The sequence below is a fragment of the Equus caballus genome, chromosome 13 (genome assembly GCF_041296265.1).
Source record: "Equus caballus isolate H_3958 breed thoroughbred chromosome 13, TB-T2T, whole genome shotgun sequence".
NCBI classification, from domain to species: Eukaryota; Metazoa; Chordata; class Mammalia; order Perissodactyla; family Equidae; genus Equus; species Equus caballus.
This window is the reverse complement of record NC_091696.1, coordinates 35,419,770-35,437,285: the sequence shown is the minus strand read 5'-3', so window position 1 is coordinate 35,437,285 and position 17,516 is coordinate 35,419,770.

Sequence of the window (17,516 nt, the reverse complement as noted above, 5' to 3'; positions counted from 1 at the left end):
GCACGCCCCAAGGAAGTGCACTCTCGGTCACACTTCCCAGATGGCTCCATGTACCCACAGGTGGCCAGGAAGGACTGCTGAACCTGCCGGGGCCGCTCTGCCTGTGTCTGCTGTCAGACATGGTGGAAGGTTCCTGAAAATGAGTGTGACTTACAAGACAGGGGGACACAAAAGCCTAAGACACAAGTTCTGTTTCTTGGCCCATCTTTCTGCCCCAAGCATGTCACAGGAGATCTAATGACTGAGACCATGGTACCAAGAAGTCAGTTCTGGGAGTCTGCCCCGCTGTGTGCTTCCCCTGTGGGTGTGGAGAGGTGATTCAGAGGCCACTGGGAGCTGTTACCACCCAGAAGCTGGGGTCCTGAACCTCTGGTGACCAGAAGAGGGACAGGTTGTATATAGACATTAATGTTACCCTTATATAGTCTCCATCCAAAAGTATTTGGTATCTGTGATCCTGGGCCATGTGGTGGCCAAGAGTGTATCCAAGGGGATACAGAATTACATTGGGACATAAAGGAAACACCCAAGAAAGAGTTGGTGGAATTTGCTTGTTTATTCTGATTGGGTAGAGTCCAGTCAGAATTGATGAAAATTCTGCATTTTGTGTGCACAAATGCAGTCTTATTCCTTTGCATTACCAGCATTCCCAGACAAAGTAGCCTCCAAGCATTAACGAATGTCAGAGTCTACTGTAACTAGCATATCAACCATTGTATGCAAACAAAAGATGCTCAAGTGCCTTTAAAATCCTAGTTTAAACAAGTGAATGCTGGTGTACAGGAATCTGCTCAGCAAACTCTGATTTCTACTCCAGCACAAATGGACCCTTTCACCCAAGGCACCCTGGGGCAAGTTTGCACAAGGTCCAAATTAGTAGTTTAAATAGATGGCGTTTGACTGTTCAATCTGAGACCCAAAAGGCTCCTCTGGGCGTGTGTGTGTGTGTGTAGTGTGTAGTGTGTTTCTCTCACAGTCCAGGATGTTGAGCGCTTCCACAGTACCAGCGGCTCCTTCCATCCCCTGCTCACAATTCACAACAGCTCACCCCATAACTGCATCCCACTCAGCAGGAAGGGCGTATAGAAACCAGTGAAGACTGCAAGAGAACAGCCTACTGACTCAGAGCTTGCTCTAACAAGGAGTCTTGCACAGGGAAGCCTTCAGGGCACCCGGATTGGAGGCTGTCTGCATGGGGAAGCTGGAGGCAGGCTCACTAGAAGCTGGGCATCCCATGTAATTGGTTTGTCAGCGTATTTGACTTTCTCTGGTTGGTCCTGAGTTGGAAGCAGGAAGATAAAAACAGGAAAGTTGGCAGTCAGTGACCAAGTCCTGACCATTCTGGGCCAGTTGCTGCAGAGGTTATGGGTCAGAGTTCTATTGCCATATTGGTCTGGCCATTGTCCATTCAAACATTCAGCCTCTCAGGAGGAAAAGGGGGCATGGGCACAACAAGCCTCTTCCATTTGAGGTTGCGACATCCTTTCCAACCACACCTCCCTCCTATTGTGAATGGTCCTATAGGGTGGTACGAGGCTAGTGGAACTACTTTTGCTCACATCTGCTTGGGTAGAACTCAGCCACTTGGTCACACTTAGATCCGAGCGAAGCTGGGAAACATCATCTTTCATTTGTATGGCACAGTGCTCAGCTAAAAAGGGGGTGTTCTATAGAAGAAGGGGAGAGCGAATATTGGGGGACAGCTCGCTGGATCTTCTGGGTCACAGAATCTTATCCAGGTATCAAAGCTTCCAGAGGTGTCTGGGTCTCCCTATGGCTCTGTGTTGATCTGTGAGCATGCTTCTCAATGCATTTTGGAATGTGCTAGGCCTGTGTCAGCCCTGCTTGGCTTTCCCTGCCTCTGTGAAGGGACACTATATCACAGAAGAAAACACAACTTCAGGAACCCAGTGGGTCTGAGTTTGAATCCTACCTCTGCTGGTTCCTAGCTGTCTGACCTTGGTCCAATTGTCTAACTTCTTTGAGCGAGTTTTATCATCAGTAAATTGGGGCATAAATTGTACCCATGGTAAGGGGTTTGTTGGGTAGATAAGTGAGAGAGTATGTGTCCAACACATAGTAGGGGCTCAATTTGTCTTCCCTTTATTCTCAGTTATTTGGTTCCTGGCAGTGGAATCTGCCACAGCTCCTCCACTTGTCTGCTTAGATCAGCTACAGTGCTAATAGAACCAAGCTCACGGCAATTTCCTCCAGCCTCTCTCTCGTGACCCAGGATCAAGTGGCTGAGTCTAAACCGCTGAGCTGCAGTTTTGGATGGTAAATCCCCGGGTGTCCTTATTGCCCCCGTGCCAAAATTGTCCCAATGTTTTGCTCATGCTGGCCCCATCCAGTCTTCTCCTGGGTTGCCTTTGGTTCCAACCATTTTCCATACCTATTACGCTCATCTTAGCCTGAACTCCAACACCGGCCAGTTTCTCCCAAAGGGCTGATCTTCAAGATAGCATGACTGGCTCCTTCTCATCGTCCAGTTCTCTCAGATATCTACCTAAAGTTGCCCTCCCTCTCGCCTGTCATTCTCAATCTTGTATTCTGTTCTCCTTCCATTACAGCGCTTACCACTAGCTGACATTATATATTAGTTTCCTTGTTTGGTATCTGTTTCCTCCATGGGTCTGTCAGCGCCATGAAAGTGGAGGTCATGTCCATCTTCTTCAGCGCGGTGCTCAGCATACAGGAGATATTTAATAATTATTTGAGTAAATGAGCGAACTACTGGGGCTCTGTATCTTGAACACTAGCCTTTGACCATTGCTTAACCCCAAGAACGGACATTACCCCTAAGCTCTGTCTTCTGCCTCGAATCTCTTAGGCCTCCTGAGATCTTTCTTGCCATTATTATCGTATACAGCACCTTTGTGGGAGTTAGGAAAAGGCACTCCCTCTTGGCAGATAAGTGAGAATAGAGTGCCCCTTTGGGTTGGAAGCAGCCTTCTGGGCTTACAGTACAGTGAATGGAGTACAGATTGGCTATGAGCCCCTACTCTCCCCCTACCTGAGCTGACGTCTTTGTGCAGGGCACAGAGGGCACAAGCACGCATGGCAGCCCCGACTACCATTCCTCCCATTCATTGGGATTCCCCGGCCTGGAACACTCCTGAAATCAGCACTGAGGCATCAAGACACTTTCTATTCTCCTGGTTCCCTGCCCTGGCTTTAGGAGCTCGCCCGTCCCTACTGGTGTCATGACGCTTGGTGATTCCCCACACTTTACATTCACTCCTTCTGGTATGTGCACGTGTGTATCTCTGTGCATGCACACTCATGTGTGTCTTCTCATGCATGTGTGTCTGGCTCTTTTCTATATCCTCATATACACTTAGTAATACTCAAAACTATTCAGCAAACATTTACTGAATGTTTGCAAAACAAGGGTATGCAGGTAATGACAGCTGACATTTATTGAATGCTTTCTGTGTGCCAGCTGTTGTGCTTTCCATATCTTATCAACTCTGTGAAACAAGTACTAGTTCAAATTGGAGTAAATACAGGACAACGAGTGTGCTGGTTACGAACATGGGCTGCCTGTGTTCTAAGTCTTGCTCACTACTCTCTTACTCTGGGATCTTGGGCAACTTATTTTATGCTCTCTGTGCCTCAGTTTCCCCATCTATAAAACAGAGGTGCTAATAATAGAACCAACATCATGGTGGTTTTATGAGGATTAAACAACTTAATTCATGGGAAGTGTTGAGAGTCATATTCACAAGTGATAGCTGATATTGGTATTATCCCCATTTTTGAATTGAGGAAACTGAGGCCAAAGAAAGTGAAGAAAATTTCTCAAGTTCACACAAGTGGTAGAGCCAGGAGTCAAACGAGTCACAGCTCTCAAGGCCACACCCTTGATCACCGCAGTATGGACGCTGTCCTGGAGCAGGTCACACAAGAGATGTACAGGGGAGTGAGTCCAGCGCAGTAATTGGAGCAAAAGCAGGAGTCGAAGCGGCATAAAGGAGGAAAACATAACACGGTCAGCAAGGGCTTCACGAAGAAGGACACGGAGCACCTTCTCACTCCTTCCCACATATAGCAAATCTCACAACCTCATGACTAATGCTCAGCTTATTAGACACCAGGGATGCAATGACATTACATCTCCCGGAAACAAGAAGGACTTAACACGGTCCATGCCTCCACTTTGGTGAAGCCCCTACTAGATGAAACATGAAAAATGAGTAGCCGATGAGATTTCCTTCATTCTGCTGTGCTTGTGGAACACGTCAGGTGAACTAGCCAGCCTCGGAGGATGTGCTGTTGTCTTCATCTTTGTTCCTGCTTCCCTCCTGGAGCTCCCAGTCTAATGAGCATGAGAGCCGCATAAACAAATGGTTACTATATGATGGAATAAACTGAAACTATGTGATGGGGGCACAGGGAAGAGAGCGGGGACTTTCCTGGAGGAAGTGACAGTGGAGCCATGTCTTAAAGGATGAGTAGGAATTTATCTTTTGGAGAAGAGTGTTACATGCCAGTCTGAAATGCCCCTGGGGCATGGTGTTTCCAGGTGGGGGCAACCAGGCCCAAGGATTAAGGGTATTGGGCTAAATTCTGGTCACTGGTTTGGAACCTGCGTCTGTCTACACCACATCCAGGTGCAGGGGCTACTCTCCCTTTTCCCTCAGATTCACGTTGGGTCAGGCCCACTCTTTTTCCAGGATGAGGCCACTAGTCAACTTAGACTCCTTTCTAGGAAGATGCATGTAATTCCCGTCCTCTTGTCCCACCTCCAGTGCCCAGCACTGGAGATCTGAAAAAACAGTCCACGTGGACAAACAGGTGCCCCGGTTGGGTTCCTCACACTTTGACAATGAACTTGGCTCTTGATGAACTTGGCTTCCTGATAAGTAAGGAGAACATGTTGCTTTTATTATTTGAAAAAGAAAAAAAAAACAAGCATGCATACCTCAGCCCCCAAACAAACTTAGAACATATTTTATTCCATTTTTCTAGGGTAAAACAGAAATATGAATGTGCCATTTAGGAACTATATTCCTAACTGCTTTTTATTGACAATAGTGGCTCAAACAAATTTGGGATTTATTCTCTCAAATTAAAGAAGTCTGGAGATGAACAGTCCAGGGCTGGTACAGCAGTTTGGTTGTTTTATCAGGGACTCAAGCTCCTTCTGTCTTTCTGTCACATTATTCTTAGTACATGGCTTTCGTTCTCATGATCCACGACGGATGCTGGTGCTCCAACCACCACATCTTTGTTCCAGTTGCAAAGAAGAGGAAAAGAAAGAAGACAGGGAAACACTCCTCCCAAGTAAATTAATCCCTCTTGAGGAAATTACCCAGAAATTCTACCCAGTAACTTATACTTACATCTCGTTGACCACCTCTAGCTAAAAAGGAAGCCAGAAAATGTAGTCTTTTAGCTGAATATATTGTCTCCCTGAAAACCCAGGTTTTGATGCTAAGGAAGAAGGAGAGAGTGGATATTGAGAATGCAATTAGCCTCTGTTACAATGAAACTCCAACTATTTGAAAAAGCTCTCTCTAGGATTATCAATATTTTCCAATCAATCTTCAAAATGGCTCCAGGACCTCCCACATTTGAGACCTCCAGGTTGTCCCTCTATCCCTTCTGCTTGACTGCTCAAGGAAGCGTCCCCAGCACCAACTCTCATCTCCAGCTAGGAAACTGGCTTTCTGAAGGGGCAGGAGACGGGGAGGGGGACGTCGGATTGGTATCATTTGCCAATTGCCCTGGTGTAAGTGCACCCACCGTGGGCAATTTCAAGCTACCCATGTGACGTCACCGAATGCAGAGTTGGGACACCTTCTGAGTCTGAACCCTTGGTCCAGAGGCCGCACAATCAGCTCTCAGGAGTCAGCACGAGCCCGCTCAGGCACGCTACGGCGGAACCTCTTATCTCCCTGCTCCCGAGACGGGAAACCCCTGAGAGAATAGACCGGAGGCCCCGGATGTTGTTATGCGCTGTGTGCCTGGTGCCTCCACTCGCCTGAGCTCCGGGCCCTGGACCAGCATATTTCCAACCCCTCTCCAGCGAGTCAGGCTGCATCTCATCTGATGATACAAAGGAGTTACGTCATACAAGCATCTAATTCACCTAAGTTCCGTTACACTCTGTCCGAGAGAGGAGGAGAGAGGTGATCTCAATAGTGTGAGCGGTTTTGCTCCGGGAACCTATCCGACAGTGACCGTGAAAAGGCGCCGTGGATCTTTGATCTCCTCCAGCCCTGCATTCCTGCCACAGCGTGAGCATTTTGCCTCAGCAACTGTGATTCTAATGTGGATTATTACTTATTTTTTATACTCTATGGCCCCTAAATGCAAGCCAACTACTTCCGCAGATACCCACCTGGATAAATAGACAGAAATCCGCAGCAGCGATGCAAGTGACATCGGCAGTGTTGGACGAGGCAATTTTGCCTTCATCATGTGACCTGTTGACTTCGACCCCAATCTCTGAGTAAGAGGCAACTCCACCTCATTTGCCCCCACCGCATGGCCTCCGCATCCGCTGCGTCCACACACACCCTCAGCCTGCAGGAGAGGGGACCAGAGCACGAATGAAAGGGGCAGGAGAAAAGCAGGGCAGGACAGCGGCCTTCCAGCCGCTTCTTTACTCCTCCAGCATCCTCCCGCGCTTGCTGCGGGGTACATGGTTGCGCCCTTCCTCTCTCACAGAGTGTGCGGCGGAAATGCACTCCGTGAGCCTGTGTGTGACTGACATTTGTTTTACTCCCGTGTGCCTCGAAGGCCTGGAGATGTGTCTGTGTGACTGACGCGCGTGTGGCTGCTCCGCGTCTGACCAGAACATGATTGACTACACAGGACTAATCGAATCACGGCTGACTGACACGTGCTCCGTGGGCACGGCCCGCCCAGCGCAGCTCTGGCTGGAGCTGTCTGGGAGTACCAGTCCGACGTCTGCTCAGCCTCGCAGCGGGGCTGGCATCTTGCCACGTGCTGCTGGGCCTGCAGTCCTGCCCTCAGGCTTCTGGGAAGGGGCTCTGTCCCTCTCTGGGCCCAGAGCAAAGGGTGCATTTATGGCTTGGCTGTAGCTGCTCCTCAGCCCTGCCCTGGCGCTCCTTCCGTGCTGGGCATTTGGCTGTATTGGAACCCAGCACGGGCCCTGCGGTGTATTCCTCCCGGTCGAACCTGGTCCTCATGGGGTTCCGTTCTGGGCTCCTCAAAGTGGCTTTAAAGGCATCTCGTGCCTCCTTTAGAGTCCTGAACCCTCTCTCCAGAGCAGCTCAGAGCCCTCGGGCGGAGGCAGAGCAAGAGGACTCTGAGGAAATGGAGGCACAAAGTTAAGATGGCAGAGGCAAAGAATCCAGGAAACAAAGGTATTTATATAGGACTTCAATCTTTCTCCTGCCTTTGAGTAATGGTTACGTGACTTTTAAACGGGTCTAAGGGGATAAAGTTCTTTCACATACTTCACACCATTTTATCTTTGTAATAACTAAGGTTTTTATTCCCATTTTGCTGAGGGAAGAAATTGAGGCCCGGAGGTTTTTTTTTAAAAGCAACCTTTCTGAGGTCACATTGCTAGAACTCATATCTATAACTTCTAACTCCAAATTCCTCGTCTTCATGAGGAAGAGACTTGTGCCGCAGCGCTAAAATTTAAGTTGTCTTTTGGGAAGAATTTGACATCAACAAGGTTGGTTAGACCCGGGAATGAAGGACAGACATGCGACATCTCTTAGCTAGCGTTCTTTAAGCCCACTATATGAATATCTGAGAAACGGACATAATAGGAAATTGGCATAAATCTTGGTGTTTTGCTTGGGCACGCAGAGAGGGGTGAGGATAACTCACATATTAGTCTTTCTTACATAAAACAATGATAAACATAAAATAATGATAAATGTAAAATAGTAAGAATATGAGATAACGGGTCTATTAAAGGATGCTCTGGGAGATCAAGGTGATACTGTACAGAATACAAATGATGGTTGGTCCAAACTGATAGATGGATGAAGGCTGGAGAATCCTGAGAGGGAGTAATTATTGTCTCGTGCTTCCTAGAACGTCAGCCGTCTGAGTTCCGCATTAGCTGTAGGCAAATGATCCACCACTGATGTCCCCCGTGAGCATACGAAAGACGAGTATTCCGTGACTTCATGTGAAAGACCTTCTAATAAAGAAATTAAGCAAACAGTGAACAAAACTATAATTTATCATGAAAACAACTAAAAAGGAGATTATTATAAAAAGAGGAGGATTACTGGAGTAACTACCGACAGAGCCAAGAATTTGTCTCCCCAAACGGTCCTCAGTTAATTAAAAGATTCAACAAATATCCAGTGATTCTCCAAAACACCATCATGGTCCTAGCCTTGGAGATTCTGCAGTTAGAAAGTTCCAAGTTCCCACATTCACCTTGTAGCACATATACCAGCATATAAGGTGGCCCCACAGCTAGGACAAGCCACCGTTTTCCCAGTGATATTTTTAAGTGTTTTGCCCACTTGAGTTTACGAAGTTCAACCAGGTGAAATTGCCAGAGCTCAGTTGTTTTCACTGGCAAAAATGGCAATCTCGCACAGTCTTCCACCTAATGCAAACTTTCAGGAATTTAGAGGACATCGTGAGCTCTCTACTTGCAATGTCTGATTTTAGTTACTGAGATATATTTAAAACCACAGTATCTGGACAAACGTATGGACTTAAAATGCTGCTTTTTCCCCTTCTCGTATCTCATGAAATGATATTATTTAACTTCTCCTCATTAATCTTTGGCATCAGGATGCTGTTTTGAGTTAATCCAGCAGTTCTCTAATCTAGCAGAGGTTCGGTGCTCTCACCACCGCAGCCCGGGTTCTTTTCCCGGTCACAGAACCCCACCACCTGTCTGGCGGTTGTCACACTGTGGCAGCTGCGTGTTGCTGGGATGCTGAAAGTTAGGCCACCGCTATCTCAAATACCAGCAGGGGCGCCCACAGTGGACAGGTTTCAGCAGAGCTTCCAGACTAAGGCAGACTAGGAAGACGGACCTGGCCACCCACTTCCGAAAAAGTTGACCTCGAAAACCTTATGAATAGCAGTGGAGCATTGTCTGATATGCTGGAAGGGGAGAGGATGGCACAGAAAGACTGGGCAGGGTTCCACTCTGACAGGGTCACTAGGAGTCAGAATCTACTAGACAGCACTAACAACAAGGCGGTTCTCCACCATGCTTATCTCCAGTCCCGGGCACCCATTCCCAGGACATTAGGGCATTAGGACAGTTGACCTTTCTGGTGGACCCATGATTCCATCCACAGAATCACTTAACGTCCCGCTTGTTAAGATGACCTTCCAATGGCTTGTTTAATCCAACACTTGCCCTGTGAGTTCACATCCCAAAGCATAACAACGAGATCCGTGTTCAATTTCTTTTGCCTTCTCTGTTACCAAGTCCATCTGGCAACCTACATAAACATCCCAAATTAGCACTGAGTCAGCTCACTTCAGGTCGTGCAAACAGCACTTCATGGTTCAAAATAAAGTAATTTAGAGACTGTCCTTTAATACAGAGACTTTGTAAGGGCTCAAATATAGGATGACTCCATCTTTTCTGAGGGAATATTTTAGTCAGGGGAGCTGTCACCCCTGATATGTATAAGCATATTTAGAGACTACTTTCAATTTGGGGTACAAGTGTATAGCAATTAACCTTTCAAGAAAATTTGGCAGCGAAATGGCCCCCAGGTAACCGAGTGAATGAAACTTTTGATTAGGATAATTTAATGTTTCCCATTTGGATGCCAAGATTTTTTTGCCAAGTGCAGGTTTTCTTTTTGGCATAATTCACATTTAGCTAATTCTACCTGGCACCATTTAGCCAACAGGTTTGGCTGTTTCATGTTGTCTCCCGGAACCTGTGACTATAACCTTGACATCCAGTGGATACGAGGACACCATCTCCCTGTGTGCCATGGCAGTAGGACATATTTCTAGTTCATCTAGAAATGGCATCAAATTGTTGAAGGACACCATCTTATTTTAAGCCATTTGAAAAAACGGAATTTGCAATCTTACCCACTTTAATTCTTATAGTGAATTGAGAAAAATGAGAGAGAGAGAGAGAGAGAATTAAAAGCTTTGGATCAATACTACTAAGATCATATGACTTGACCCATAAATGATTTATATATATGAAATCAAAGCCAATAATATATCAAGGGTTTTAGTTTATTCGATTTAACCACTCTCTATTGAGTGAAACAGAATCAGGCCATGATCGATGGTCAGATAACTGAAGTACGGCCGCCTGTCCCTCCTGGAGAACGTCAGGACGGGGGACCCTGGTCGGCAGTTTGTGAAGGTGAAACGCGGCATTGAGATTTCAAGGAATAGTAACTGGACCAGTGTTTCCCAAACTTTAGACACTGAAGCATCACCCACCTTTACAATTTTTGCCATATCCACATACTACCTGTACTATTATTACCGTAGTCTTTCCCTTTTAATCATCTCCTTTTTACTTAACAAATAAATTTATTTTAAAAGGAAACTTTGTGTCTCCATCATAATGGAAAATCAGTTCCACTAACCCTAATTAATTAAAACACAAAAGCATAACTATTGCTCTGAGGGAATGTCTTTTCCCCATTCTCCTGGTTTCAAAGAGAAGGCATTTTCACAAAACACTCGTAGATTCTTGCCTACTCTTTCTCTTCTTCCAGAGGTGGCGAGAATTTACCTGGCTGCTGGATGCAGACATTGGGCCTCATTTCCTGGATGGGTAGGGCTAATTTATCAAAAATCCTTGTTTTGATAGGATTCCCTTCTCTCTCCACCCAAACTGGAGTCAGGCAGTGATCGGGTAAGTGGGTCTGTTCCTCAGACTCACACTTTCCCTCAGGTGGGCTACCCAAGGTCCCAGCAGGGGGGCACGGTGTGGAGGGTGTTAGTAGGGTCCCTGGATGCTAATAAAGCCAGGTCTCAGCCTAGCCTTTGTCATAATAAGAATGTCATTGGAATCTCCCACCTGCCTTGTGCTTTTTTGTCTTTGTTCTCAGTAGATTCAGAATTCAGATGGAAAGAATAGAGTTGTACCTCAAACCCCAACAAATATTAATTTTTTTTTTAAATTATCAGATCGCTACCTAAAATCCTCTCACGTACCAACGAGACACTCATCCCACTTTGGGATACACCAAATACAGACGATGGGATTTGGGAAGTCGTGGAAATTTATCCTTTTTTTCTTTCCCTAGCTAGAATAGGTTATACTTTGCATTTACCCTGATGGACTCTATTCAAAGAGTTAACGATAATAATTTGTAATAACTGGGGCACTCAAAACTGAGAGCAAAATCTAAAGCATTCTAGTGACCAGATGTTTTCTCCAGGAGCAGGGTGATAGTCCAAAGATTGAAAAACCAGGACAACATTGTCTCTGACCAAGGAAAATAGGTTCCGGCCATATGCAACCAGCGTGGCCTCCTCCAGCTTAGGCAATGAAAAGTCCTCTGAGACCCCGCTACCCGGAGCAGGTCCTGCGGAGCAGCAGCATCGGCACCCCTGGGAATTGGTGGGTTAGAAATGCAGGCTCAGGCCCGCTCTGGACCTGCTGGATCAGAATCCGCATTTTAACAAGACCCTCCTGTGACCCCCCCAGGCACATTAACATGTAAGAAGCGCAGTGCATTTCTGCGTTTCTAAAAAGTTGCCGGGGGAAGGCGAAACGGGATTTTTGCTCAATGAGTACGAAGTTTCACTTACACAAGACGAATAAGATCTGGAGCTCCGCTGTGCAACACAGTGCCTGTAGTTAACAATACCGCACGGTGCGCTTCAAAATTTAAGAGGGTAGGTCTCCTGTCAAGTGTTCTTACTGAGACAGGAACCAGCCTAACGAGACAGGGTCGTCCACAAGGCCCCTGGCCTAACAGCATAAGGCCCCTAACCAATGGGCAAGGTAAGAGAATCAGATAGAGACCACCAAGATCCATGTTCCCCAGCCTCGGGACGTTCCTGGGCTTACGCATGCGCCCTAGCACCCAGGAGTCCACTGAAGGTGACCCCAGCCCCATTAACATCGTAAAAATCACACCCAGGGCTGGAAAGGTAGCATGTTACTAGTACACGCGTCGCATGTAGTAACATGCCAGGTGACAGTGCAGGCGCAAGCACAGCGTCCCCCTACATGCCATGACAAGCCCCTCCCCCCCAGCCTTTGCCTAATAAAAGCCCCACAATCCCACTCCCTAACGAGCTGGTCACCTGCCCCCTTCCTTTCTGCACCAGCTCCCTTGTGCCTCTCCTGTGCACAAGCTAATAAACTTCTACTTTTCTACTCCCGTTTGTTGTCTCTCTTAATTTCCATCCTGGGAGACAGTAGGAACCCAATGTGCCAGTACCATTACCACAATAATAGTAATAATAATAAATACAAAGGGACACAGGAAATATGTTTATTACCTTGACTGTGGTGACGGCATCATGGGTATGCATACGTCCAAATTCATCAAATTGTATACTTAAAACACACGCAGTTTTTTCGGTATACAATTATACCCCAATAAAGCTGTTCAGAAAAAGACAGTTCTCACGGATCCCCCCGAAACAACCCTGCCAGGGGGTACTAGTGTACAGACCCACTCTAAGTAGGAAGGTTCTCGGTTGTCTGTCGGGCAGGGAGCAGATGCCACCGGACTCCAGACCTGGGAGGAAGCTTGCAGGCACCAAGGCTGGGTGTGCTCCCCCGACTTCCCCCCTGAGGGCTGGACAACAGCAGCAGTGCCCCACATCTTAGGGAGGTCCCTGGACAGCAAGTACCAGCCACTCTTGACCACGTTAGCTGCCTCTTCCACTGTCCAGAATCGAGCTCTTTCCAGAAGGACTTCAGAGAATCCCTGAGTTAACTTTCTCTGAGCACTGAAGCCTTTGATCATGAAAGACATAGATGCCCTAAAAAAAAAAAGGATCTGCAACAAATAGGGCAAATGTTAGCATTTGTTAAACTCCTATGGTGGGTACCTAGATGTCTGTTATACTATTTCCTATATGTTTGAAACTTGGAAATTAAAAGATTAAAAATCTATCAAGTAAAAGTAATAGATACCCAACTGAGATAAGAAAAATTGCAAAGAGGATAAAAAGCATCCATAATTCTAAACGAGACAAGGATGCCCTCTATCACCACTCTTATTTAACATAGTACTGGAGGTCCTGGCCAGAGCAATCAGGCAAGAAAAAGGAATAAAGGAATCCAAATAGGGAGGGAAGAAGTGAAACTCTCGCTGTTTGCAGATGACATGATCTTATATATAGAAAACCCCAAAGAATCCATTGGAAAACTGTCAGAAGTAATCAACAACTATAGCAAAGTTGCAGGGTATAAAATCAATTTGCATAAATCAGTAGCATTTCTATACTCCAGTAATGAACCAACAGAAAAAGAACTCAAGAATACAATACCATTCACAATCACAGCAAAAAGAATAAAATACCTTGGGGTAAATTTAACTAAGGAAGTGAAGGACCTATATAATGAAAATTACAAGGCCTTTCTGAGAGAATTGGATGACGACATAAGGAGATGGAAAGACATTCCATGTACATGGATTGGAAGAATAAACATAGTTAAAATGTCCGTTCTACCTAAAGCAATCTACAGATTCAATGCCATCCCAATCAAAATCCCAATGACATTCTTTACAGAATTAGAACAAAGAATCCTAAAATTCATATGGGGCAACAAAAGACCCCAAATTTCTAAAGCAATCCTGAGAAAAAAGAACAAAACGGGAGGCATCACAATCCCTGACTTCAAAACATACTACAAAGCTACAGTAATCAAAACAGCATGGTACTGGTACAAAAACAGGTGCACAGATCAATGGAACAGAATTGAAAGTCCAGAAATAAAACCACACATCTATGGACACATCTTATCTTTGACAAAGGAGCTGAGGGCATACAATGGAGAAAAGAAAGTCTTTTCAACAAATGGTGCTGGGAAAACTGGAAAGCCACATGTAAAAGAATGAAAATTGACCATTCTTTTTCACCATTCACCAAAATAAACTCAAAATGGATCAAAGACCTAAAGGTGAGACCTGAAACCATAAGGCTTCTGGAAGAAAACGTAGGCAGTACACTCTTTGACATCAGTATTAAAAGGATCTTTTCGGACACCATGCCTTCTCAGAGAAGGGAAACAATAGAAAGAATAAACAAATGGGACTTCATCAGATTAAAGAGCTTCTTCAAGGCAAATGAAAACAGGATTGAAACAAAAAAACAACCCACTAACTGGGAAAAAATATTTGCAAGTCATATATCTGACAAAGGCTTAATATCCATAATATATAAAGAACTCTCACAACTCAACAACAAAACATCAAACAACCCAATCAAAAAATGGGCTGGAGACATGAACAGACATTTCTCCAAAGAAGATATACTGATGGCCAATAGGCACATGAAAAGATGCTCATCATCGCTGATCATCAGGGAAATGCAAATCAAAACTACACTAAGATAAAAAAAAAAAAAACTACACTAAGATATCACCTTACACCCGTTAGAATGACAAAAATATCTAAAACTAATAGCAACAAATGTTGGAGAGGTTGCGGAGAAAAAGGAACCCTTATACACTGCTGGTGGGAATGCAAACTGGTGCAGCCACTATGGAAAACAGTATGGAGATTCCTCAAAAAATTAAAAATAGAACTACCATACAATCCAGCCATCCCACTACTGGGTATTTATCCAAAGAGCTTGAAGTCAGCAATCCCAAAAGTCCTGTGCACCCCAATGTTTATTGCAGCACTGTTTACAATAGCCAAGACGTGGAAGCAACCTAAGTGTCCAGCAACAGACGAATGGATAAAGAAGATGTGGTACATATATACAATGGAATACTACTCAGCTGCAAAACAGAACAAAATCATTCCATTTGCAATAACATGGATGGACCTTGAGAGAATTATGTTAAGTGAAATAAGCCAGCGAGAGAAGGATAATCTGTGTATGACTCCACTCATATGAGGAATTTAAAATTATGGACTAAGAACAGTTTAGTGGATACCAGGGGAAAGGTGGGGTGGGGGGTGGGCACAAAGGGTGAAGTGGTGCACCTACAACACGACTGACAAACATTAATGTACAACTGAAATTTCACAAGATTGTAACCTATCATTAACTCAATAAAAAAAAAAAAGCATCCATAATTCTACTACCCAGATATACCTTTCAGTCCCTTTTCTTGTTAAAAAGGAAACTTAAAGGACTGGCCCAGTAGTGTAGTAAATTCATGTGCTCCACTTTGGTGTCCAAGGGTTCTCAGGTTTGGATCCCACTTGCAGACCTACACACCGCTTGTCAACTTGTGCTGTGGTGGCATCCCACATCCAAAATGGAGGAAGACTGGCACAGACGTTAACTCAGGGCCAATCTTCCTCACCAAAAAAAAAAAAAGAAACAAAATTTGCATTTTTATTATAATTATTTCAGCACATGCTTTTAATTCCTCTCTTTCATAAATCCCAATTAAAATGGTCACAGAAAAATAAAAATAGGTGGGTGGGGGCAGATCTTTATCAGCATTGAGAAATAGGGAAGCTTGACAAGCAACAAGCTGAATGTGGGATTTCCACAAAGAAGCCCCAGCTCAGAGTGATGGGGACAGGACAGAACACAGGACATGAGACGTGGGCCCATGGAGCTGCTGGTCCTGGCAAGTCCCCCGGCGAGCATGCCAAGCAACGTGTAGGCCTTTCCGCTGCGAGCTCCTAATGAGGGCGCTTAGAGGAGGGGGCGGGGCCTGCTAACTTCTGCTGCCAAAAAAAACTCAGAAAGGAAACTGCTGGGCCCAGCGCGGAGCTTACCTCCTGCAGTGCCGACTCCCACGGAAACTCACTTCCTACTCATCGCAGGCAACCCAACCCTCGTCCAACAAAAGACAACGACAAAAATACCAGCTTTCCCATCTCCCCTTCCTCGGAGGCAAAAAGTTCGAACAAGGACCCACTGGCTCTCTGACAGAACCTCTTTTTTAAACCCCAGGAATGAAGAAGAAGATCTGGGTCTCTGAAGATGCCCAAGGACAGAAAATGACAGGGAGGGTGGGGGACCAAGAGACGATTCAGGAGTTTCAATAAAGATTGTGTTAGACTTAAGCCAAAAAAAATGGGAACGCTTTTTATGATGATTCTTATTTCATTTTTTTTTTTGAGATTTGAAAAGACATTACATTTTACAAAAAGACGGTAATTCAGAAATACTGTTTTTAGCCAAAAGAAGGCATAGATTAGGTTAAAGGACAGGCTTTGGATTTAGACAGCCCACTTGGGTTCAAATTTTGGCTCTGCCATTTATTGGCTGTGTGAGCTTGACCTCTCTGTGCCTTAGTTTCTTCCTCTGTAGAAAGGGCTGGTAATGATAGTCCCCATCTCAGAATTCTCAAGAAGATGAATGGGATGATACAGCTCAAGTGCTTGCCACAACAGTCACTAATGGTACATATGCTTCATGCTGTTTTTAAAAAAAAAACTTACCAAATTTTAAAATGCCATGGACAGCTTCTGGTTTCTAGAGAGTGAATTTAGCCTACATATTTACCTCTATTCTCTCTCAAAATACCACTGAAATGATAAAAAGCAAAAATCTTAGCAAGCCTGGAAAAGGGAGGAAACTACTACCAATAGACAAGAATCTCCGGGGAATTCCTGGAGGACGCGAGATGGATTCAGTCAGACAGAAACCCACGGGGGAGCTGGAAGCGCGAAGAAGCCTTGGCCGCTGGCCCTCCCCCCCGGAGGAGCGCTGCCCGAGAGGAGGAACAGAGGGAGCGGAAGTGTGTGTGTAGCGCTCGTGTGAGTGAGTGGGGGTGTGGGTGTGTCCATGCACGAATTGGTACTCCAGGACCTCAGGCACAGCCCTGCGGGCTCCTGTCCATGGAAGATGACCATTTGGGAAACTCAGGGAGCATAGAGAAGGAAGCCCTCGCTGCATCAAATACAAAAGCAGCTGTGTGTGGCAGAACGTGTAGTTACAAACTCCTAGGCAGCTGTCTTCATCCCTCCAGGGTCCATGCATCTTCCCGGAGCGAGCGGACTCAGAGAGACACTGCGGCCTGTTAATAATTTCCATAATCCTCAGTATCAGCTACTAAGCCAGCAGCCTACTCCACATAAGCAATAATAATTTATAGTTGCAGTTAATGGGCTGTTTTATAGGAACCCACAATTATAATTGGATGTCAAGTGTTGTGAATCTCATCGGATGGAAAGCGACAACCACTGGGGCCTGGTGTGTAATTTTTTAATGTGATTATTAAATTTCCCATCTCCTTTTCCTCCATCTTCTCTCAGTGCGGCTTCCAGCTGCGGCCCCAGCTCTGTCAGTGCTGTCTTCTTCAGCCTGGAACTTTGAAATTTACTTCTGCAAACCTGTTTCCAGCCCTATGGTTTTCACTGAGCATGGGTACACAGTCAGCCACTGGCCTGGACCCTACAGAAATAGGGCAGCTACCAACTTTCCTGATTAGGAGTCCCCCCCCCCCAAAAAAAAAACCCAGC